Below are 24626 nucleotides of genomic sequence, written 5' to 3'. Positions count from 1 at the left end.
TGTCTGTATGTGTGCGTGTGTGTGTCTGTGTGTGTGTTTGCACCCATGGAGAAGGAGAAAGAAGATAAAGGGAGCGGATTTCTCGCTGTCAGGGAAGGGATTGTACAAACATGAACAGAGAGGAGAGAAAATATCTTCAGGGAAATTTAAATAAAAGACAGTATGAACTTTTTTTTTCTGCAACACTTAGATACTTATAGAAATATACAGAGACATGTATATGTAGATGTATGAATATACATACATGTGTTTCTTATTTTATTTTCTTAGAGGTCCTTGAGTAATGCCATCCCAATGGCACATCGAGTCCCCAGATCTGGGTTTCTGAATACCATCCTCCATTAAAACCAGAGATCCTCAGAAATGGCTGATTTCAGGACTGGAGTGAGGCAAAAACAATCTGCCAGAGAGTAAGAAAATGAAAAAAGGTATAGGATTCAGCTTAAAAGGGCCAAAGCTACCACAGTTTGTGCCAAAATGAATAATGAGAGCAATGGATTACTGGCCCATAGAGTAAAATAGGAATTTGTTAAGTCTACCTATAATAAACTAAAAAATAAAAATTCCATATACTATAAAGAAATAAATAATAAATAAATGACTAAACAAAGGAAAAAAACTCTTGCTTAAAATACAGTGACGACTCATAAATGAAAATGGAATGATGGAAATAGAAAATCACCCATTTGACAACCCTTATAGACTGGTGAATGATTCAGGTGGAAGTCATCAGTGGTTGCTAATGGTTACAAGTCTTGATATGTAACAGTAGAGTAGTGTAAAATCAGACTTTCTCCTCACAGAGAACTAATTAGTTACAAAGGGGAAATGGAGATGCCTGGTGCACCCTAACTTGACTAAGTGGTCAGAATTAACATTGCCAGGGATATGCGCTTTCATCATCATGAATTGAGAAGAGCAAAGCATCATTTCTGTGCTATTTCTCTCAAGAATGAATGGCCTGAGTATGGTCAAGGAGAAAACATCATTTGAACTCATGTTGAAGATCATCAAAGCCATTAGACACAGGGAAATACTAAAGAATTGGTCCAGACTGAATGATACTGAAGAGATGTGATGACTAAATGCACCATAGGTTTCTAGATCACAAAGGTAAAAGCATCATTGTTGGGGGAATTGGTGGTCTTTAAATGGTGACTGTGGATTGGATGGTAGTATTGCATCACTGTTGATTTCCTGATTCGTAGACTAGTGGAGAGGTCCCCTGGGAAAGTATCCTTGATTTGGGGAGGTAAACACTGGAATATTTAGGGATGTTGGGGCATCATAACTGCAGGTCAATCTGATATTGTTAGATAATATCTACATATAGTAAGAAAGGCCGACAGAACACATACAGAATCTGGGTAAATGGGATGAGTGACGTCTTTGTACTGTTCTTGCAACTGTTCGTAGGTTTGTAATAATTTCAAAATATAGGCTTTAAAAAATATCTGACTTTATATTTCTATTAGTTTTATTTCTGTTTAGAGCCACATTCTACTGAAATGACTGCAAACTAATCACATGAATTTCAGGTTTTCCCTTCTCCAGGGATGCGTCTTGGCTGGTCAGGATGGATGAGAAGATAAAATGACCTTATATTTGTTGGAGGCTTTTAGGATAACCATTGAGTTTCTGATTTGAGCATCTGGGTGAACGGGGTTACATTTACAAAGATGGAAAATACTCCAGGGATAGCTTTTGAAAAGGAACCCATTGAGTCTAATTGTGGGTTGGCCGAACATGAAGGATATAGGCAGTTGGATCTGAAGTTCTGGTGCTCAAGAGATAGGATGAAGATATCAAATCCGCATGTAGGTATAAAGGAGTTTCTTAAGAAGAGTGAGTAAATGAGAAGAAATAAGTCTTTCTCAAAATTTAAGGAGTAGGATGAGATAGGTAGGTTGCAAAGGAAACAGAAAGGATGATCATGGACATAGGAGGCAGTCTGTATTGCTTCCCTAAGCTCTGTAATCCAATAAATCTGTCCTCTTTTAGCCTCCACTAGTTATTTAGGAAAGGAATGAAACTATGTCACTGCTATGACCAAAAGTTGCAGGAGAAGATTATCTTGATGGATTCTTTAATCCTTGACATCCTAGTATTAGAGAATAAAAGTTATTCATGAAAGCTATATTGGAGGTGGGTGGGGAATATTCATTTTTTAGTAAAATATGGTTAACAAACAAAATTACATTAGTTTCAGATATACAACATAGTATTCAGCATTTATATAAGTGATCAGCACAATAAGTCTAGTAACTATCTGACACCAGACAAGGTTATTATGATATTATTGACTGTACTCCCTATAATACATCTCCATGACTTGTTGATCATATAATGAAATTTGTACCTCTTATACCCCTTCACCTTTTTGGCCCTTCCCGCTACCTCCTTTCCCTGCAGCAACCCTCATTTAGTCTCTATGTCTATGAGTCTATTCCTATTTTATTTTGTTTGTTCATTTGTTTCTAAGATTTCATAGGTAAGTGAAATCATATAGTATTTTTCTCTCTCTGACTTATTTCACTTAGCATAATTCTCTCTAGGTCCATCCATGTTGTCTCAAATGGCAAGATTTCATTCTTTTTTTTATGACCGAGTAATATTCCATTGTATTCATATACCATACCATATCTTCTTTAGCCATTCTCATATCAATGGACACGTAAGTTACTTCTGTATCTAGGTTATTGTAAACAATGCTGCAATGAACATGGGGGGGGGCGTGTATATCTTTTTGAACTTTTTGAATTAGTATTTTTATTTTCTTTGGTTAGATACCCAGACGTGTAATTGCTATATCATTTGGTAGTTCCGTTTTTAATTTTTTGAGGAAACTTTATACTGTTTTCCTTAGTGGCTATACCAACATATAATCCTACCAAGGGTTTCATTTTCTTTATATCCGTGCGAACACTTGTTATTTGTTGTCTTTTTGATAATAGCCAGTTTGTGAGGTGTAAGGTGATATCTCATCGTGGCTTTGATTTGCATAACCCAGGTGATTGGTAATGTTGAGCATTTTTCATGTACCTGTTGGCTATCTACATGTCTTTTTTGGAAAAATATTTACTCATGTATACATATAATCATGTCATCTGTAAATAGTGATAATTTTACTTTATCCTTTCCTATTTGGATGCCTTTTATTTCTTTTTCTTGTCTGATTGCTGTGACTAAGGCTTCTAATACTATATTAAACAAAAGGGGTGAGAGTGAGCATCTTTGTCATATTCCTGAGTTTAGAGGAAAAGCTTTCAGCTTTTCACCATTTAGTATGTTATTGTGTATTTGTCATATATGGCCTTTACGATATTGAAGTATGTTTCCTCTGTATCCATTTTGTTGAGTGTTTTTATCATAAATGAATGTTGAATTATGTCAAATGCTTTTCCTGCTTCTATTGAGATGATCATGTGATTATTATCTTTTGTTTTGTTGACGTGATATAGCACCTCAATTGATTTGCAAATATTGAACAATCCTTGCATCCCTGTAATAAATCTCATTTGATCATGGTCGATGATCCTTTTAATGCATTGTTGAATTCTGTTTGGTAATATTTTGTTGAGGATTTTTGCATCTATGTTCTTCAGGGATATCAGCCTGAAATTTTCTTTTTTATAGTCTTTGTTTGTTTTTGGTATCAGTAATACTGGCCTCATAGAATTAGTTTGGAAGCATTCCCTCTTCTTCAATTTTTTGGAGTAATGTGAAGCCAATAGGTTTTATTCTTTAAATATCTGGTAGAACTCATCTGCAAAGCTGTCTGTTCCTGGACTTTTGTATTTTGGGAGTTGTGTTGGGAATTTTTTTACTAAAAGAAAAAGAGGGAGCAGCAACTTCTCTTTAGTTTCCTTCTTTAGTCATCACCACAATTTAAGTATAGTAGAATAATAAAATCTGTCAAGAAAAATGGAGTGGATTGGGACTGATGTTTAAGTATCATATCCAAAAAGTTTTGATGTTAAAGGCAAATGGTTTTTATTCGATTAAAGAAAAGGCAGTGAATCTCAAAAGCCAGTGAATCTTTATTTTCTGGTATTGAATCAGTTTTCATGAGTCTCTTCTCTTAGTTTAAGTTACACTTATGATTCATTCTGTTTAAACACCCTATTTAATGCAGAGTCATACCACATCACACAGTCTGAGAACTTTTTCCTACATTATTTTAGGACTTGTAAACAACTTAAGGATGATCAGCTGACAGCTAAAGACGCAGAATGTAATGGCAGTTCAGCAGGGAAAGTTTTAACACCTTGAAACTATTCTAAGGAATTGTTTCCTAAATTTTAGTATGCATTGGAGAATCTTATAAAGACACAGAGACTGACTCGGTAGTCTGGGGTGGGGCCCACAATTTTTCACTTGTTACAAGATTTCAAGTGATGCTGATGCTGCTGGTCCGTGAATAACCAAGGCTAAAGAGGCTGAAGGCTTTCTTCACTTGGCAACATATATAACATATTTTTAAATATTTAGATCCAAGTTATCATCGACCAAGAATTTATCACTAATACTTGCATTCCTTTCTTTAAAGAAGCTTAACTGCTAGCCTTTGATACTTATGGTACAAGAAGCTTTCAGAATAAGGAAAAAAATAGAAATATGGATATTATCTCTCAGACACATACGTATAGTTTTGATACTATAAAATATAAAAAATACCATGTGGTTTAATAGATAAAATTATTTTGTCAAGATGGAAGCATTTGAGACATATTAGCAGTTTCTGAATTTGATTAGTCAAGGGTGCAAGCTGTGATAGTATAATGCAGTTTAGTGCACAGCAGTAGAAATAACAGGTTCTGACAAAAAATAAATATGTTATAATTTAGCAATTTACTGGCTATTTTAGCTCTGCTGTTCACCACTTGTGTTGATAAAGTTTGTCGGTCAGTTTTTCAGTTATTCAGTGGTTTTTAAAAAAAGCACTTTCTTCAGAGTTTTTGTGAGTTTTAAATAAGATTTAAAAAATAAAAGTTTAAATAAACATCTTAGTACTTTATCTGGCTAGTGAGTCTTTAACAAATATTTGCTGTTTTATTAAAGAAAGAGAATGGAAAAGGGGAGAAGTTAATGGGGAAATAATAGCTAATCCATAACCAAGTAGTCTTGGCTTGGAGAAAATACATTATTGATAAGTTCTTAATATCTACATTTATTTATTGTGTCCTGGAAGCAAAAACGAGGTTTCGGGATTGGACTTGTTATCACCCACAGCAATAATCGCGCTTTCCTCAGTCCCTTCACGACAGCGTGATGAAGGGAGATGTCAGCTCTACCTACAGGGGTTTATACTGCGGGAACCCTGAAATTATAAATCTGGACATTTATGTAGGAGGTGGAAGAGGGAGAAGAATCCTTTTTCCCTTGTATAAATGAATCCCCTCGGAAAGGTTCCTGAGTTTTATAGTCCTTTGTAAAATAAACAAAATAGCTCAGGCATTTCGCCTCCTTGGAAGTATAAATACGGAGCTCTAGGGAGATAAATCTCGATCTCTCCAGAGCTCTCTATCTAATCATTCTTTAACTCAGGAACCGATTTCCTGTGTCAGTGCCAAGGGCCTTACGATGGCACCTCCACAACTCTTCTGCCTGTGACTCCTGAACTTCCAGCAGATTTCATACAAATCATGAAATTCCGGCTGTGATCGGATTTCCTGTAGAAACTGATGGAAGGACTAAGTTCCTTGTCCCGGCCGAACTGAGCAGAAATGGGGAGATTATACACAGGACATATATGACAGAGTGACCCTCAGTTAACATCAGGGTCAGATACATTATTGTTAATAGTGGAAAGACAGGACTTGAAAATAAGATGATTTTTAAATGGTTCCCACATTTCCTCCTAAACAGATGTGGGTCCTGTCCCTCACTCATCCATCCTCCCGGATTTCTAATTCCCACCTCTGAAACATTAGGGAATTTGACATCCTCATGATCATGAAGATTCCTTTGAGCCTCTCATTTTCGATTTGTAATATTTTTAATTGGGGTGCATTTTATTAGTGTCCTAGTCAAATGAAATTATTCTCAGATTTGATTTTTTGGCACAACACCTCTCTAAACATAGCTCAAAATAACATCTGTTTCTAAAAACATGTTCAATTACTTGTACAATTTCCTTTCTGCCACTGTTAGTCTTCTTTCATTAAATTTTATTGTTCCAAAACTAAGCTAGGTTCTTTTTTCCCCAAAAGAACAAGTTTCAGGTTGTGCCTGCTTGTTTCCTGTTCATAATTTGAACCATTCTAAAGGATTTGTCTTTTTTGTGGTCTCCTAAACTTTTTGTCTGATGCAGTAATATTGCTGCATTAAAACAAACAACCTTGGTAATAATTAAATCCCCTTATAGAAAGGAAACTTTTTCAGTGGCTACATCCTTTGCTTTGGTTTTATGACCCCACATCGTTCTGACAAACTGAACAATGGTGAATAGCATAAAAATAGGTGTTTTGAGTGTGGCAAGACGATGTTAAAGTTAAGCATGCAAAAATGCCTGTGGAGCTCGATTCTTCAAAGTGGGAAAGTGGAAGGAGAAAAGGACCCACAGGAGCACATGTGTGTGTCGGATGCTATGCATTATCATTTTATTTAATCATTATAAAAATCTTGTGATAGGTTTTTCTAGTCATCATATTACATATGTGGTTCAGAGATATCCATGGCTTTCAGAGGGTCATCACCCAGATTGTAAGATATAAAACAGGAGTTGAAATTCACATTTGACTCCAAAACCTGTCTTTCCATTAAATTTCACTTTCTCCAAGGTGTATGTTTTACTCTTCTGTAGCAACTTAGTTGTTTATCAGGTGAGGTAATGGCTGTAAAGTGCTATACAGTTATGACATATTGTCACTATATCGATAAAACAGGATAAGTCATTTAGGTTCTTAAGGAACAATAACAAATAATTGATATGCACAATTATTCCCTCAGTTTTGCTCGTGTAATTTTACTTCTCACGTGTATAGTTGAAATAGCATTTTATAATTAATGGATTGTTCCCACTGAAGCACTATACATGCCCTTTTCATATTTCTCAGTGAAAGCAGAGTATTGTCAATGTTTGAAAATTCATGTATAATTTAGCTTTGGGGTTATAGGGAGGAAGGGAGGAAGGCGGATGATGGAGGAGAGAGAGAGAATTAGTAAAAACTAAGCAGGACTTCTAAAATTTGCTTTATTCATGCTCTAGTAAATTATGAACTGATAAAATTTCAGTAATATTTTTGACAAGAACAAAACTAAGTTCATTAAACATATTGCTAAAAAATGGTAAATTAATTTGAAAAGTCGTGTGGTAGGATACGATATGATAATAATAACTCATGTCAAACAAACCACTTTTTAAAAAGAACTATATGAAAATAATAACTGCAAAAAAAAAGAGGGAGTCTAAGACAATCCTGCCCTACAGTTTATTCTATGCTTTTAAAATAATGCCTATTTCATTTTTGTAAACTGTGATAATGTCTTTACCATGTCATTTTTAAGACTGCAATGCCACAATCAACTTTTATTTGCATTGTGGTAGACTTTTGAAATGATTTCCTTTACTTTTGCATTACTGTCCTCAATTAGGAGGGTCTCAGTAAGAGGCAGTGTAGAAGACATTAAAAGCCTTGGCTGTAGAGCCAAATATAGCCTGCTTTAATTCTGGGTACTGCCACTTACTATGTGATATTGGTATTGTGAAGGTTGCTTAATTTCTCTGAACCTCAGTTTCCACATCTGTAAAAAGAAGATATTGTCTACATCTCTGTGCTGTTCTAAGGACTAAATGTAGATAATATATTTTTTAATTAGGATATCCTTTGAAATATAAATGATGAACAAATACCCATTAATAATAGTTTATGAGTATAATAATTCATGTTTTTAAAACGGAAGTGTGTCAGACACATAGTAAGTGGTAGATAAATAAAAGTGAATAACTATTATGTTAATGTGATACAAATTTGTATAATGATCCTCCTGGGATATGACACAAATCATTTATTTCCACTCTTTGTGTCTCTGTCAGCAAGCGTAAATCATGCTATAGGCCCGCCTTAGTTTTCCTTAGAAATACAAGTTCTTTTCATCATTATGCTTTCACTGGTCCCGGTCAAGGGAGGTACAATGGTGACGAAGTGAAGAAAACAGGATTCACTCATTGTTGCCCGTGCATGCACACTGCATGATTCAAGGGGTTCATTGAAGCAATATCTACCCCAAAATACTCTCTCTTTGGTTTGATCCGAAAGCCTTTCTATGAAAAGCACCCATAAATCATAAAACAAAAACAGGACTTTTTTTTTCCCCCAGAGAATCACTGATCCACCTGTGGGGAGGGGGGAAAAAAAGACTACTTCTGATTCTTTCTTACCGGCCTTTTGGCAAATTTTAGTTTGGCAGATTGTAGTTGATACCTTAGAAGCACGGATGAGTTCCCTGAGGTGCGATGAGCTATAGAAATAGTTCATTTTCAGTGAGAGTTAGAGAAGCAAGGCAAGGATTAACACTGAGTGCTTGAAATACAGGCCAGTCCATGAGGCATCTCTGAGAGTGAATGGAGATCTCAAAGGTGGTGGAGAAGAAACATATGAGTTAGGAATAAGATACTAACATTTTATCTAGGCCTAAAGCTTATTGTTTGTGTTTGCACTTGGCTCTTACATGTATCATTCTGGTTTATCTTAATATATCCTGTCAGTTATGCATTTTTATCTTTTAACAAATGACCAAAGGGCTCAGACAGGTTAAGGAGCTTGCCTGAGCTAGTAACCAATAGACTGAGGATTTGAGTCTGTCTTCTACACAAAAGAGGCCTGTTTGTTCTGTATCACTGCCTTCAATAGATAAAGCATTCCTCTCTTTCATGAACAGCAAAATTATTGCACCATTCTAATGAGTATTCAGATGATCTTCCCAAGCCCTTTAGAGATAACTCTTTAGCTTTAGAGAGACTGTTTAGCAGCTAGAGTTATACTTGGAAATTACTATGAATATTACCCAACCTGAAATCCTAAAATAAAATAAATTCACAAGGAAATAAAACAAAAAAACAGTAAGTAGCCTAAAACAAACATTTATTAAACTGGTGGTACACCTGATTGAGGAAAATATATTCTCTTTCTTGCTCCCCAAGACAGGTTTTTCTTAATCTTCATAAAGCAACTCTAAAGTATTTTAGAGGCAAAACTTTCTCAACATGAAATTCATGTTAAGAACTTTAAAAGCTCTTAAGAAATACTTATTTTTCTTCCCAATCTATACTTCTGCCAAATTTTACTGAAAAAAATGATATATATTCATATTCATGTATATACAATTATAAAATTATTTTGCCAGTAAATTTCCAGTGTATATTAGGCTTCTTTTATTTTTAAATTTCCATTCACTACAATAAAACTGTAATAGAATTACTGCATGTAAATAGATTCAGTTTAAATAAGTGTTTCAAATATATTAGCAATAACCAGAAAGTAATAGCGCTGCAAGCACCTAAATTTCACGTTGGCTTGAGTGTTAGGGTCATGGACAAAAAATGCAATGAAACTATGTGTAACTTAGTTCTGGTATCTCAGAAGATTCTTACTTTTTTTTTTTAGCAAACCGCCAATTTCTGGTTTGTTCTCTTATTTCATAAATGAGTATAGTTTATGTTGACAATCCCCCCAAAGGGTCGAAGGTATGCTAAATTCCTTTTTTTTTGCCTGTAATTGACTTCAGATGTGCTTGACAAGTCTTTTAGCTTGAGACTTGTGAGTCTTACGTCACATTTATATGGGGTCCCATTTCTATGACTTTTTTTATGGTAAAAGGCTACATCTACAGAAATCGACAACTTCTTTCTGCACCATAAGCAAAAGGAAGGGGCTTCCTACCTGTCATCGCTTCTTGGTGACATCCTTGTGGCTGGCTCCAAATACAGGCACTGGTGGATTCTATAGAACATAAGGAAAGAGGAAGGAGGCTACTAAATGAACATGATACTCTTCATTCGCAGAATTTCATAAAAGGCTTATTGATCAAGTATTATACTTTGAAATTAATTCAATTTAATTAGTTTAAGCTATGCGTGGTCATTCGCTTGTTTTTAAACATTTTTTAAACATCTCCACCTGAGATGCAGTTGATTTATTTTTGTTCCAGACTTTTTGTTGATGGATTGTTTCATTTTTGCATACCCAAATATGGGGGTGAGAGGTTGGTTAATGATTCCCATGAGTGGAGATATTGAGCATTATATACACATGAAACAAAAGAGAAGACAAAAAAAAAAAGAACTATGTAGAATTGTGTTTTTCTTAGTCACAAATGGCTTCTTTAAAAATTTATGAAAAGCTACTGCCATCCTTTGGTGAGTTGATTTCTTCAGACATAAGTAGGTAAATTTCTCCCTGAAATTCATTGAAAATCTGACACTGTATGTTAGCTAAGTTTTGCTTAGGAAATCAGAAACCACTCTAGGCATTTAAGCAAGAAAGGACTTTTACAAGGAATTATATGCTTACAAAGCTATGGAAAAAACTGGAGTGGAGGTCAGAGAACTATTACTGGTTTTGAAAAATCCCGGAAGTACAAATACAACAAGAAGCTGGTGCCAGTGCTCTCAGCTGCCTCCAGTGCTGAACCGAGGGATTTGCAGAGACGTGCAAGAAGCCTCTGAAAACCTCACACTGCCATCTGCCCATAAGTCTATCTTTACCTCTCATTGATGGAATGTAAATAGAAATCCTGCTAACAATCGACTATAGATATGTCTAGTTTTCAGGTTTCTAGCCCTTTGGGTCATTGTACATAAAAGGTCAGGGATGGGACTGCATTGATTTCCATACAATAAAGAGCATACTGGTCAACTCCTCATATAAATCTTAGATGGAATTGTATATTTTTCCCAAAGCACTGGCTTGAATAATGTTGAATGAGTTGGCGTTCTAAATGTTTACATATCCATTCTTATTCTGCCTCTTAATTGCAGAGAGGACAAGATTTTTTTCCATTTACAAGGTGGTGGTCTTGTCAAAACATATAATCCAAAGGGAGACAGATAATGTGCAACACACAGGTAATAAGGAAGTTACCTAGCAACCAACAGTAGGTGAAACTTTCAGCTTTTCTTTGCCTATTATGAGCATTTTTCTTTAGCAAATCTGATCACATGAAAAGATAAAGCAAGCAGAAATATATTTTAATATTTTTGGTTTATCTTGTTTTAGAAGGTAAAAGTTTAACCCCATTATGGAAATGCTCTTTAAGATATATCTCATTTATTTTCAATCGATGATAGCAGTCAAGCCTATACACACATTACTAGTGTGTGGGAGCCTGAGGGAAAAAGAGCACTGACTGACTGACATAAAACTAGATAAAAATATTCTGCTTTCTCCTGAGAATAAAGATAATGGGGGAAAAAAGTTGTAGGGCTGCATCTATCTCATTATTACAGGAGATAGTAGATGCTCTTTGAAGATTTTATATGAATGATTCTGTGGTTGTGCTGGGATGATCTGTAAAGTTCGAAACAAGGTCGTTCTAGGTTAGCTATAAATGATCTCTTATCAAATTATATTTTATGTGTATTTTAAATATATAGTTATATATTTATATATTTTTTAACTCTTCTATTATGAGATAAAAATCTTCAAGATGGCTAGTGCAGTTATATATACTGTATAATATTGCCATCTAGATTTTGATTAGTTTGAGTTCATCGCTGCAAAAGTGATTATCTATCTAGAAACAAGTCAATATTGTCCATCTTTTACCACTATTACTTAACATTTTCTAAGGTTTTAGATCATGCTTTCTCAACCTTGACACTAATGCTATTTTGGGATAAATAATCCTTCGTGTGGGAGGCTGTCCTGTGCATTGTAGGAGGTTTAGCAGCACCCCTGGCTTCTACCTGTTAGATACTAGTATCACCACCCCCAGTTGTGACAACCAAAAACGTCCCCAGACATTGCTAAATATCCCCTGGGTGAAAAGTCACGTCTGGTTGAGAAGCAGTCTTTGAGACAATGAAATATAATACCAAATAGAAATAAGAAACAGAATTACTGAGAGACACAATTATCATTTGAGATAATATAGTTGTCTACCTGATGAAACCAAGACATTCAAATGAAAAATTGTTTGAACAAAAGGCTTAAGTAGTAAAAACAAAAAATATTTACTTAGCCCTCTTCTCTGCTAGACAGCATAGTCTGCTACACAGGAGACTTCTATCACTTCATTCCCAGGTTCTAGCACATGGATTTGTTTTTTCATGAAGTATACTTATAAAGGAATCATTCATTTTTTTAAATTGCGATAAAATGCACATGACCTAAAATTTCCCATTTAAATCATTTTAAGTGTATGGCTTAGTGGCATTAAACGCATCATATTGTGTGCAACTGTCACCCCCATCCACCTCCAAATGTTTTTATCTTGCAAAACAAACTACCAATTAAACAGTAACTCCCCATTCCCTCCTCCCCCAACCCCCTGGAAACCACCATTCTATATTCCATCTCTGAATCTGACTACTCTAGGTATCTCATGGAGGTGGAGTCATATATTATTTAACCTTTTGTGACTGGCTTATTTCACTTAGCATAATGCCTTTAAGGTTCAGCCATGTTATAGCATTTGTCAGAATACTCCTCTTTAAGGCTGAATAATATTCTATTGTAAATATATACTACATTTTTTATCCATTCATTCTCTGATGGACACTTGGATTGCTTCCACCTTTTGGCTATTATGAATAATACTGCTATAAAAATGCTTGTACAAATATGTCTTTGTTTCCCTGCTTTAAATCTCTTTAAGCATATGCGCAGAAGTGGAATGGCTAGATTATATGATAATCCAATTTTTAATTTTCTGATGAAACATAATATTGTTCTTCACAGTAGCTACACAGTTTTACATTCCCACCAGCAATGCACAAGAGTTCCAGTTTCTCCACATCCTCTGTCAACACTTGTTATGTTTGTTTTGTTATAATAGTCATCCTAATGAGTGTGAAGTGGTATGAATTTTTCATTTTTATATCTTAGCAGTTATATAATTTGACTCACTCATTTTGCCATAGGGAAACCAGAACTCGAGAATCCATGGGACCCACTCCAGGTTAAGGGACTGCTTAACGTATTTCCTGGTCCAGAGCTCCTCCCAGCAAGCCATCGTATTCTTCCGGTCATACTAAGAGGCACAGACCAGAAACTTTCATTTTAATTTTGCCTTTGCCTTTCTCTTGCTTTATGGCTAAACATTTTCTAATCTCTCATAAAAAAAAAAGGAGCTAACAGGAAAATTATGAGACTACAGAGAAGACAACTATAAAAATGTGCCAGTAGGCAATAATACAGTATTGGACACTTACAACTTTGCTAAGAGCGTAGCTGTCATTTTAAGTGTTCTTGCCCCAATAAAAAAATGTTCTGGTAAAAAGCTGAATAAGAAACATGGACAAGTATTATTTTCTCCACAAATCAGAAAAGAAGGGTAAATTAAAAAGTAATTTATAGTCTGTCTCAACAATGAATGGATAGCTAGCTGAAATAGTTGTAATTCATTAGTATATTATATGTTTAGGGCCCTAGTGAACTAGTTTTCAGGAAATTGCTAAGTGTGAAAGACAGCTGAATGTATCAGTGGAATGTGTATTGCCTGTTGCTTTGCCATTTTCTATTAATATGAAGAAATTTGGATTTGATTTTTAGCGTTCTCGAAATATTTGTAGATTTAGAGGTAATGTAGTCTGTGAATATTATAAGATGTGCCATTTTTTGGCAGACTAAAACCAGCTGCAGAAAAAGAGCAACTTGTCTAAACATCCAGTCACAGAATCCTTCCCTCTCACTGGAATTGATCACATCCCGAAAATAGCCCCCACACATCATGAATACATTAAAAGAGCAAAAAGCAGCAATCCTAACACCAGTGAAGATTATACCTGCCTCAAAGTCATAAACACTGGAAAAAAAAAAAATAGCAGCCGCGATGTAAATCCAAGCCCTGGGCTTCCACCCTCCAGGGGATTGGAACAGCACACAGAGAAATCATGCTCCTCGAAGCAAGAGAAATGATGATGTCACAAGTCTGCCTGTAGAACTTCCAAAGCACCCTGGAGTTTGCCATCATAAAACCTGCCAGTCATTTTCAAAACAACTTTCATCTCTACCTAGACCATGATCTCCGGGAAGGCGGGTGTCATGGCAGCTCAGTGCATCAGTATCTCCCCAGCACTCTGCTCAGGCCTGTACACACAGGAAGGACACAGTGAACATCCGCTGCCTTTGTGAGCAAACACCAAATGTTAGCAAATGTGTATGGGCACAGTTGGATAAGTTCTAATTTCTTTAAACTCTTGAGTTTTACTTCTGCACATGACACCAAAGCCTATTCTTTACTAATTTTCCATAATATCTGTTTTTAAAATGGTATAATCAGATGTAAAAAATGAAGATATAAACAATAAAGGTCCACTAGATCCTCCTGTGCCCTGTTATAAAAGCCCATCCTCATTGCTGTGTCTCCTGCCTTTCAGAAGAACATAGTTTAGCACAGGTCATCCTGAATCACAATAACTGCTATATCTGAATTCTTACTATTCGACTGGTATTCTGCTAATAAACTTTTCCCAGATATTTAATCCTTACAACAATGCTATGAGGGAGATGTCATCATTCCTATAGTTCATATGAGAAAACTGTGGCTTAAATTACTTAAATATTTATCCAAAGTCACAATGCTACTAAGGAGTGGAACTTGGAAACCTGTGCTAGTGGTCCTGGGTTCTCCTGTTAATGTCATAGTCTCAGACTGCTCACATGTGCTCATGTGTGTGCTCTCCCTTGCTCTCTCTCTCCCAGATTCCAAGTACTTATTTCAATAAAGTAATATGTAAAAAGCTGAATAAGGAAGAATGATACTGTGGTCACAGCTCTCAAAACAATTGGCACACACTGTAGACAAAGAGTAAGAGCCAAAATCACAGTATCTGTCCACGCAGCACCTTTTCATAGAACTCATCAGTAAGACTTCCAAAAGACTTCATCTGGATTTCACCCACGGTGGAAAGGAACTCACATGTCTAGAACACTTGATAAGCCAAACTAGGTAAAGATGACCTAGCAGTACAGAAAATAGCTGTTACAACATTTGAGCACTCTATCGTCTCTTTATCCTAGAATGGTCCTCTCTTCTAAGAGGCAGCTAATTAATAGCCTATTAATGATCTTAAACTGAATTCACATGCTACCCCTCCTGTGAAACCTTGTTCCAGTCCCAAAATGTACCTTTTCTTTCTCTGTGCTCCCCTTCAGATATACTTAGGCATTTAATCGAAGTGATAGAATTCAAATTGTTTACCATCAAGAGCAGTTTCATTTTAAAACAAGTACGTAAATTACCCGGAAAATTCCCTCATCTCAGAGCGTTATATTTATTTTAGGAAATAGTTAAACAACCAACAACCAGCTACATAGGGTTTAATAATTACTGTGATTAGAGAATATTACTTCATTGAAACGAGCAAAATTTAGTTGAAACATAACAATTAACAAAAGAAATGAGCCACAGAATAAACATTCTAAAGTCCTCTTCTGTGAAGATACTTTGAGTATAAGAACAAAAATATAAAAGCTTTCAATTAGTTTTCTAATTTGCTTTAGCATTTGGTTCACTTTTTGTCCATATAGGCTCAAATGAAAGGCCCATCAGCTGCTGGAATTCTGATTTTCATTTCTGAGAACAGCTCAGTTTAGAAAGCTGAGGCCACATCTAAGTTCAGCATCTTAGGGAGTGAGCGGGACTTCTTGGTGACGTTCCTTTGTTATTCTGCTAGCTAATTTTTTAAAAGTAGATTTGATTAAAAGGAAGTCTTCAATAAATGATTCTTTGTACTAGGAGAATCACTCATACTAGGCAGGGATAGTTGTATTTGGAGAACAGGGTGCACTTACATATTTTTAAGGCTTTACTTCCAGCAAGAGGACAGCTGTGTCTGAGCTTGCCTGTAGGCAGAGGGCTTGGCTGAGCTCCGTGTCACTGGAAGAGCTGCAGCTGAGATTTGAAACCGGGCGGTGCTTTCTTTTATGAATCTATTCTAAAGAGCCCCACTTCTATTTATCAAGCAGATAACATTTTGTTCATGTCCCCCAAACTCTATGTGAACATTCTTTGTGGGCAGCTGTGTTTTCTATTATTAGGCAGTGTGAATATATGGACTTCAGGCCTCGACTGTTGTTACATTTAAAAATCAAAGTTGAGTTCAGTATATTCAGGCCTCCTAGAAATCCATAAGGACTTCAGAGACATTAAATATTAAGCCATCCTGATAGATAGTGTTTTATAGGTTCAGCTGCTAAGCGGCCAGATGTATTTGTGGAAAACCACAACACAGAGATGCATTTTGATCCTGCTTATTCTCTGTGTCTTCCTGAGAGAGAGAATCCAGTGACTCTTGCATTTGCAAAAGATAAAATATATAGCTTTTCTGGCAGTTGGAGGTGGCCAGAGATTATATTTATCCTTAGATTTTCAGATATGAAATTTATTTGAAATGCAGTTCGTTCATTAGTGTGAATATTTTATTTCTCTTAATAGTAGTGACATGGCTGGATTCTCAGTTTACTTAGTTCCACATGGTCTGTAAGTCTTAGTGTGGTCATAGGAGAGGATGATTTTAATTTCTCTCTCCAAATAAATAATAGCATCCCGGATATGGAAACCTCTTTCATTCTTCTCTTAAATGCCCCTCAGCGCCCATCAGAGCGCTCTGTGTGCAGTTGGTGTTTCATAAGCATTTGCTGGCGTCTCAGGAAAGAAAATTTTTCTAAGCCAAAAGGGAGAAAACATTTGTAGGCATAATTAGAAATATATTCTTAGTTAGAGAAAAATAACCCAAAGTCTTACATATTAAAAAACAAAACCCAAACTAAACTTTTAATGCTATTTTGTTATATAATTTCTATTCTTGTACTATATTTTTAAAAAACATTATACTATAGTAAAAGCAAAATCTATACACTTGTTCCCCCATTAATCTGTGGTTTCACTTTCTGTGGTTTCAGTTACCTGAGGTCAACCACAGTCCAAAAATGTTAAGTAGAAAATTCCAGAAATAAAAAAGATATATCTGTTCTTACCACTGATGTTTAAAATGAAAAATATCTAAAAAAAAAAAAATGACATCTTATTTGAGGACATTCAAGTTTTCCATATCCAATAGAAATAATTTTCTAGCCTCTTTCCTTTGAAAAACAACCATGCTGATAAATATAGAATAAGTTCCTTGTCAGAAAGTGGTTTCAGCTACTACTTTTTTACCTCTCATATAGAAAAAATGAATTTTGCCTATACTAAGTATGTGTTAAAGTAATAGATTATGTCTACTTTCATTTCTATATTGATTAAACTGAAACAGTTTGCCAATGTGTATTTTCAGTATCTCTATGACTTGAGAAGATAATATATAGAGAGATAGATAGATAGAGATATATAGATATATTCATTCTTGACCTATCTAATAATGATTTTGATGTGAGTTAAGTAATTCTGAGAACTAAACACAGTGAATAAATTTTCTCTTCCAGAACAATTGCTTATCATGTAATGCTCTAGAACTGGAATTTTGCCACAGAGTAGCTGATGCCCCCCCCAAATTAATTGCCCTGATAAAGTGAGTTTTTTACTTCAAGAGTATATTTTACTTAAGCAGCTTTTTGATGATATCAAATCTAATGTGATACACTTATTCACATTGTACAAAAAATGAAATATGCTGGTTTATAATTCATGATCTTAGGCTCAGTTTTCTCAAATGGTGAGGAGGCTATTTTCCAAGGTTTCAATTAAGTGCAGACTGAAAACTTTCTAGCCTCTGCTTATGATCAGCTTAATAAAATACCTTAGGACAAGTTCTCACCTTAACTGCATGCTCATGTTTTAAAATAAAGCTTTGTCGCAGAGTAAGAATTGACTATGGAAATGTTAAGTCAGAGATCAGCGGGACTGACGGCATACTACAGACTAATAATGCATTTGAATGTTACATTTCCTCGTCTAACAGGATAGTGAATAGAGATTTATGTAGTATAATTTTCTCCTTTACTTAAGGCAGTTTTAAATTATTTATTTTGGCCTCAGTTCTACAAGATTCTCATGTCACTGGTATGGTTCATATATCGATAAAACCTTTTCCTTTGGAAATATAATCTAATATAAATTGATATGCTAGTCCAAAGACTGGATTATTACCCCATTGAGTGGAGAATATTTTTCTGTGATCTTGGGACTCCCTCAGAGTAGGGTTCGAGCAACGTGCTTTGTTGGAAAATTAGGTGAGCAGAGCCTTCTAGGAAGAAGATGAAACTGGCTATAGTATAAAGCTGTCCACCTCTTATCGACCAAGACTCTGCCTCTGAGGAAATTTGCAATGTCCATTTCGAAAGAAAGTTCTATTCAGCTGTAGCATTAACAAAGAACAAAAACAGCAGTGGGAATTCCCTCCGTTCGGTTGGAGACTGTAAGGAGAAAAATATGTTTTAGGAAATGTTAACAGATGCAGCAGGGGGAAATTCCCCAAGGATACAAACTCTTGAAGCCTTGCAGCAAAATACATGTTCTCGAAAGCACCAGCAGGCGGTAGCTGAGAACTTTACAAAACAAAGCACTGGGCATGGCCCTCGCTTAAGCCTACTGGAGCCATCTTGGTAGTTGAATTGTAAAGCAGAGAGAAGAGTAAAAGTAGCCTAAGGAAGCTGGAAGAAGCAGGTAGAACACTCAGCATTTCAGGCCCTTGTTACTTGACTGTGGGCACAATTCGAACGGTTAATGAATAATGAGGAGGCGATACTAGGCTGTTTCGTGCTTTCATTTAAGACTGGATTTAGGCAATTCCAAGAATAAAGACAAACCGAGGCCTTGTGGTGTCGAAGAATATAAATTTTTGTTTACAACGATGTTGGTGTCTCCAGATCAGAGGCTGTAGGGTCTAGTGATGAGAAGAGGCATTGTTGTCACGTGACAGAATCTGTGTTCAGATCCTGGCTCTGCCTTTGTTATCTGAGTGAACTGGGCAGAATACTTAGCATCTCTCCTTTCATTTATATCATCTGTGAAATGGTGGAAGAAGTACCTAGTTCTTAGATTTTTTTAAATTAAATGAAATCAATCATAAACAGCTAAGCAAAGTAGGATGTCAAAAGTCCTTGAAAAACAAAAGACACAAAAGGAGTCGAAAACCGATCTCAGCAAAAGCTGCACAGAAGCCCCTTGTTATGCAAGATGACCATCTCATGCCATGCCTGTTTTACATAGTCTTTCCTCACTGGTTATGTAACATCTCTGCGGGTATTGCTTCTAGTCACTTTTCCATGTATATGCTTTAAGGCTCAATGTTCTTTTTAACTCCCTGTTTCCACACAGCTAGTCTGGGCTTCATTCCATAGCTTCAGGCCATGGCTTCGTTCTCTCATCTGAAACTGAGCGATTCCCTTCCCTCATTTATTTTGTAACCTTGAAGCTATTAAAGCAGTCTGAGCAAATACCCACCTGCAGTTTCTTTTTATCCTAAACTCTCACATGAACTGAATTCTTTCCTTTTCTTGTCATGCAAACATGTAAACTTGAATTCCTTTTTCTTTTAGTGTTTACTCTAATTGTAGTTAATGAAACATTTGCTACATTGAGCTCTTCCAATTAATTAAGATTTTTTTTTCCTTTTTCTAATAAAGGAGATATAATCTATTACCCCCCAAAAATGATCAGGAGGATTTAAAGAAAACTTCTCCTTTATGACACTTAAAACCTTTTTAGTTTCTTGCTGTCTTTAATAAGGTAGCTGAAGCATGGGAAATAACTTACAGCTATGTATGAAATTAATGCTCAGTTTATAATGAAATTTTAATTATATAAAGCACACAGACAAAGCTTATGTACCCACAGAGGCTATTGTTCTGGCCTAGTTTTCTTCTATATGATGACAGTGATCGATAGCCAACTCAGGCGATTAACATTTTCTGGACGTGTTTATTTGAGCCACTGAATTAGCAGAAAACAGTTCTCAGTAAAACTACTGATTTGTGGAATTTTGCTTATTTACTGCGAACAATATTGTTGTTGCAAGGCAGCTTCCAAGAAAAGGAACAAGCCAATATTTCCCCTAGATTCTACTTCTTGAATTATCACATAAGGTCCATTGGCACCAGAAAGGAATATGGAGACTCAGCATTTATTTTCCATCTCTGCATGCAACTAAGGATGAGTGAAGCTAAAATGCATCAAAAACAGACCTTTACGGTCATGAAGAAGAGTGGTTGTTCTATGCAGTGGTCAGTTGCCACTCACATTAATGACAGAATCCTCTTATGATGAGGGATCTTTGTTGTGATTTGTCTTATTTTTTGTTTGTTTTTATTTTTAAGAGAAAAAGCTCTGTCAATAAAAAACAAAAGGAAAAATCAATAAAGAATAATTTTAAGTACGACTATCTCAGAAACTGAAATGAAAATTGAAAACACATCAGCAAACTAAAATATATTCCATGTAACTACAGATGTTAACCTCAATAATTTGAAGTCAAATGTAACTGGCTTTGAATCCTGGTTTTACCACTGATTAGATTTTTAGCTTTGAAGACATCATTTCACTTCTCTATATGACCATTTCCTCATCTGTGGAGTGAGAATAACTATCACTTCATAGAGTTACTGTGAGAATTACATGAGGAATGCGCTCTGATTTCTATGACATGTGCTTGGGAAAAGCTTCTTTTTTGAACAGGCTACTCTGGGAAGTAAAAGAGTATAGCCCTTTTGTATCAGTAACTCACTGCCACATAACAAACCACCCCAAAGCCAGTGGCTTAAAATAACAACCATTTATTGAACTCACAATTCTTTGAGTTAGCTCTTTAGGTAATGCTTAGCTTGGCAATTTTTCAGGTATCATCTGGGTACCCTCATACTTCTCATGCTTCTATAGTTGGCTCAATCAAAATAATTGATTTTTATGAATGTTTAAATATTTTACTTCTATTCAGGGGTGATGTTCAAAATATTTACAAATCACTTTGGCAGAGGCTGGGACTAATTGAGTGTAATTTATAGGGCTGGATCACCAGCCTGGATGCTTCTTGCTGGATAATTGTCAATCTTTTCGTTCCTGGATCATCAGTTTATCTGAGGGGCCAAGTGGAAGAGCCTAGACAGTGAGGGAGAGGGCCATCTGGGGGATTGGTGCAGTGGCTATGTGTCAGTCAATATAAAATTATTTCTGATACAGACTGGCTGAACGTTAGGCCTGTCCCATCCAGATTATAATGTTCTTCCTTTCTATGTTTTCCCAAGTCTCTTCATATCATTAATATACTTCACTCTGCAAATAGCACTAGTGCCCCTGACACCTTAGCACCAAAGGTACCTCTTACATCCATGTGTCTCTCCATCCCACCTCTCCCAAATTTCAGTAAACTCACATCAAGAACAACCACAAGTTACATGAATACTTCTTAGGAATAGGGCAACAATACTTATTTGGGGAAAAGGCGACAGTAATGTGTAGATTGAAAAAACATATTTCAGTATTATAACAATCATATTGTCAAGTGAGACCAAAAAAGCCCCATTTTTTCATAATAGAAAATAAAAGTAAAGTTGGTAGAGATTTTCCCAAACACACAACTCTCAAAGTGGAAGAGACATACCCCATTTCAAAAGGCATCCTGGATTAAAAACATTGAGAAACATAAAACTAGAGGTAATGTGGAGAAACCTAGAATCTCAGAAGCAGAGTCCTGGAATATTTATTTTAAAGAGATAATTCTTATTGCCCCTAAAGTTAGAAAACCGTTGGCTACTGACTGCTCATCGAATCGAGGAAATGCGGCTGTGAAAGGGTGCTGATGTGACTAAGAGAGGGACTTCGGCTTGCTACGGCAAATTGGAAATATCTCCTATTGCAGAATCTGCCCCATTACCTGGTTAGGGTTTTCCCTCAGAGCTCTTTCTTGTGTACCTTCACACGTAAGCCTGTTCCGATGCTCCCAGATGACTCATTTTATGTCTGTGGTTGGATAAAGTTTGCCAGGACTGCTGACAACAGGCATCCGGGACAGTTCCTATCCTGAGCCTTGACAGGTCGCCTGTAGGTGCTCTCCTGAAGTCCCCACGTGCCCTGGAAGTCCTATTTGTAATCCTTTTTTAAAAAAATTAAATTTGTTGGGGGTACGATTGGTTAGTAACATTGTATGAGTGTCAAGGGTCTAATTCTATAATACAGCATCTGTATATTGCATTGCGTGCTCACCACCCAAAGTCTAGTCTCCCTCCATCACCATATATTTGGTACTCTTTACCCTCTCCATCCTCCCTTCACCCTCTCTGAGCAAGGATGTCTGCCTGATTCGCTGGGGCTCCAGATCACCTTATAAGTCACTGGCCACTCCAGTAACTACACAAGATGAGCCTGAAACAGCTTGCAGTGTAGAAATGTGAGGAAATGCTTTAAAATAATGAATGAAAGGGATAGAGGCATGCTAAATGGAATCAGGAAACGATCTGAAGGAGCCCTCAGTGGCCAAAGCTGTAACAATATGAATAACAATAAATAGGGAAGTAAACAAAACAAACAAATAAACTCATAGACACAAACTGCAGTATGGTGGTTACCAGAGCAGGAGGGGGTGAAGGGAGGATGAGGAGGGAAAGAGTATCAAATATAGGTGATGGAGGGAGACTAACTTTGGGTGGCGAGCACACAATGCAACATACGGATACTGTATTATAGAATTAGACCCATGACACTTATATAATGTTATTAACCAATTGTACCCCAATACATTTAATTTCTTTAAAAAAAGGATCACAAACCAAAGTGTAAAATAAATATATGTGAGTCCATGCCAAAAAAAAAAAAAGGTTACTGGCTATGACAAGTAGATCAAACCACTCTACTCTAGCCCATGTCATTTTTTTCCACTATGCTACAACATAGTAGGAACTTGTGTATCTTACCTATCATGTGATTATTTTGTTTTCACAACTCTGTCTCATTGGGTGCAGGGAGAAGAGGCAACACAGAACTTTGTCTTATAAAGGTTTGCTATGCATGTGGAGATATCTAGGATGCTGATTTTATTTAGTTTCAAGACAGGTAGACCAAACACTTCAGATTTAGTTCCTCAAGTTTATGAAGATCACTCCTGGCTTCACCAAATCCTCTGTGATTTCATCAGCACCGTATGCTTTATACAGATGCTGCCTCAAAAAGGAGAGATACTGAGTTTTATGCCATATCTTTGGTGCTTATTTCAATAAAGAATGAGGTCACATACAATTTTCGGTCTCATCTGTTTACATTGTTTTCTATGAGCAGAGTGCCAGATAATTCTCCAAATAAGGAGTTACTTATCTGGGGTTGGCCTGCCAGAATTCATTGTAATACCAAATACAAATACAATTAAAACAGGGAACATTAGGAACTCATGTTGGTCTGTCAAAATAGTACATATATTGCATAATTTTAATGCCATGTCTATTATTTATCCCTTTGAAACACAAAGTATTCAGGAAGAGTTAATAAAAGTTAATGAAAACTAAGTAATTTTTTAAAAATTCTGTGGTTCTCCATTTCAGTTTATTAATAAATACAGAATATCTTCAATTAAAATGTAAATGGAATTCATTGCACGAAGCTATCAGAATGATATGTGATCACTGAATAATTTGCTAAAAGCCACTGAACAGTGGTGGAAAGAAAATAGAAGTATTGCTTAATGATTCAGATTAAGATATTTTAGGATCATTTCTCTCCAGCGTTGGTGGAATGTGACCCTGGACAAGTTCCTTAGCCTCCTAGAATCATTGTATCCCCATCTATGATATGAGGTAATTAGAACACATGATCTACGGATCTTTTCCTGATCTAAAATTCAGTGACTTTTTAGGTCATTGACTTTATTCTATCTTTTTTTCTTCTGCCTCGCTAACCAAGTTAATGAAAGGACTGATTTTGGACCCAGAATGAATTTAAATCTTGTTTTCTTACTTCCTAGCTGTGTGAACATGAACAAGATACCTTTCCCTAGATTCGTCACTTGTAACAAATGGAGAATACCTACCTTGTGGAATTATCATAGATAAAGAAGTATTTAAAACTCCCAATACAGAATCCTTCATTTATATCTCATCAGGTCCTCAGTAAATTGTATTCCTTTTCTTATCACGCATCATTTTAGAACTCTAAAAGCTATCTTTTCTCTCGTGGCCTCTGGCCTCTGATCCCTACAGAAAAAGAGATATAATACTGGACACTGTACTAGAAGGATGATGAAATATGGAACAACAGCAGATAAGACTTGAAAGATCTTTTTTTTTTCCCCTGAGTTGTCTTGGTGAAAAGAATGATGGACTCAATTGAAAACAGTTGTCTTGCCTGTTTTTCTTTTTGCCTTTGAGGTCTGACATTGGCCTTATTTTTTATAAGCGAAAGATATCTGAATCATGTGAGAGTGGCACACTTCCGGTATGATAGGAAACCTTTTCTTCCTATACCTCAATTTTTTAATTAAAAATAACCTATGATTATTTGTCTTTTACAAACTATTAGAAAATATAAACAAATAGAAG

General features: G+C 35.9%; 1 protein-coding gene across 5 annotated transcripts in view; it reads left to right on the top strand.

The window, feature by feature from the left end:
• Nucleotides 1-24626, top strand: part of OXR1 (oxidation resistance 1) — a 306299-nt gene that overhangs the window by 136589 nt on the left and 145084 nt on the right. The gene's annotated exons all lie outside the window — the stretch shown is intronic.

Source organism: Pteropus medius, unplaced genomic scaffold, assembly GCF_902729225.1.
Source record: "Pteropus medius unplaced genomic scaffold, Ma_sr-lr_union100, whole genome shotgun sequence".
Lineage (NCBI taxonomy): Eukaryota > Metazoa > Chordata > Mammalia > Chiroptera > Pteropodidae > Pteropus > Pteropus medius.
The sequence above is the reverse complement of the archived record's forward strand: the minus strand, read 5'-3'. Positions and strand labels throughout refer to the sequence as shown.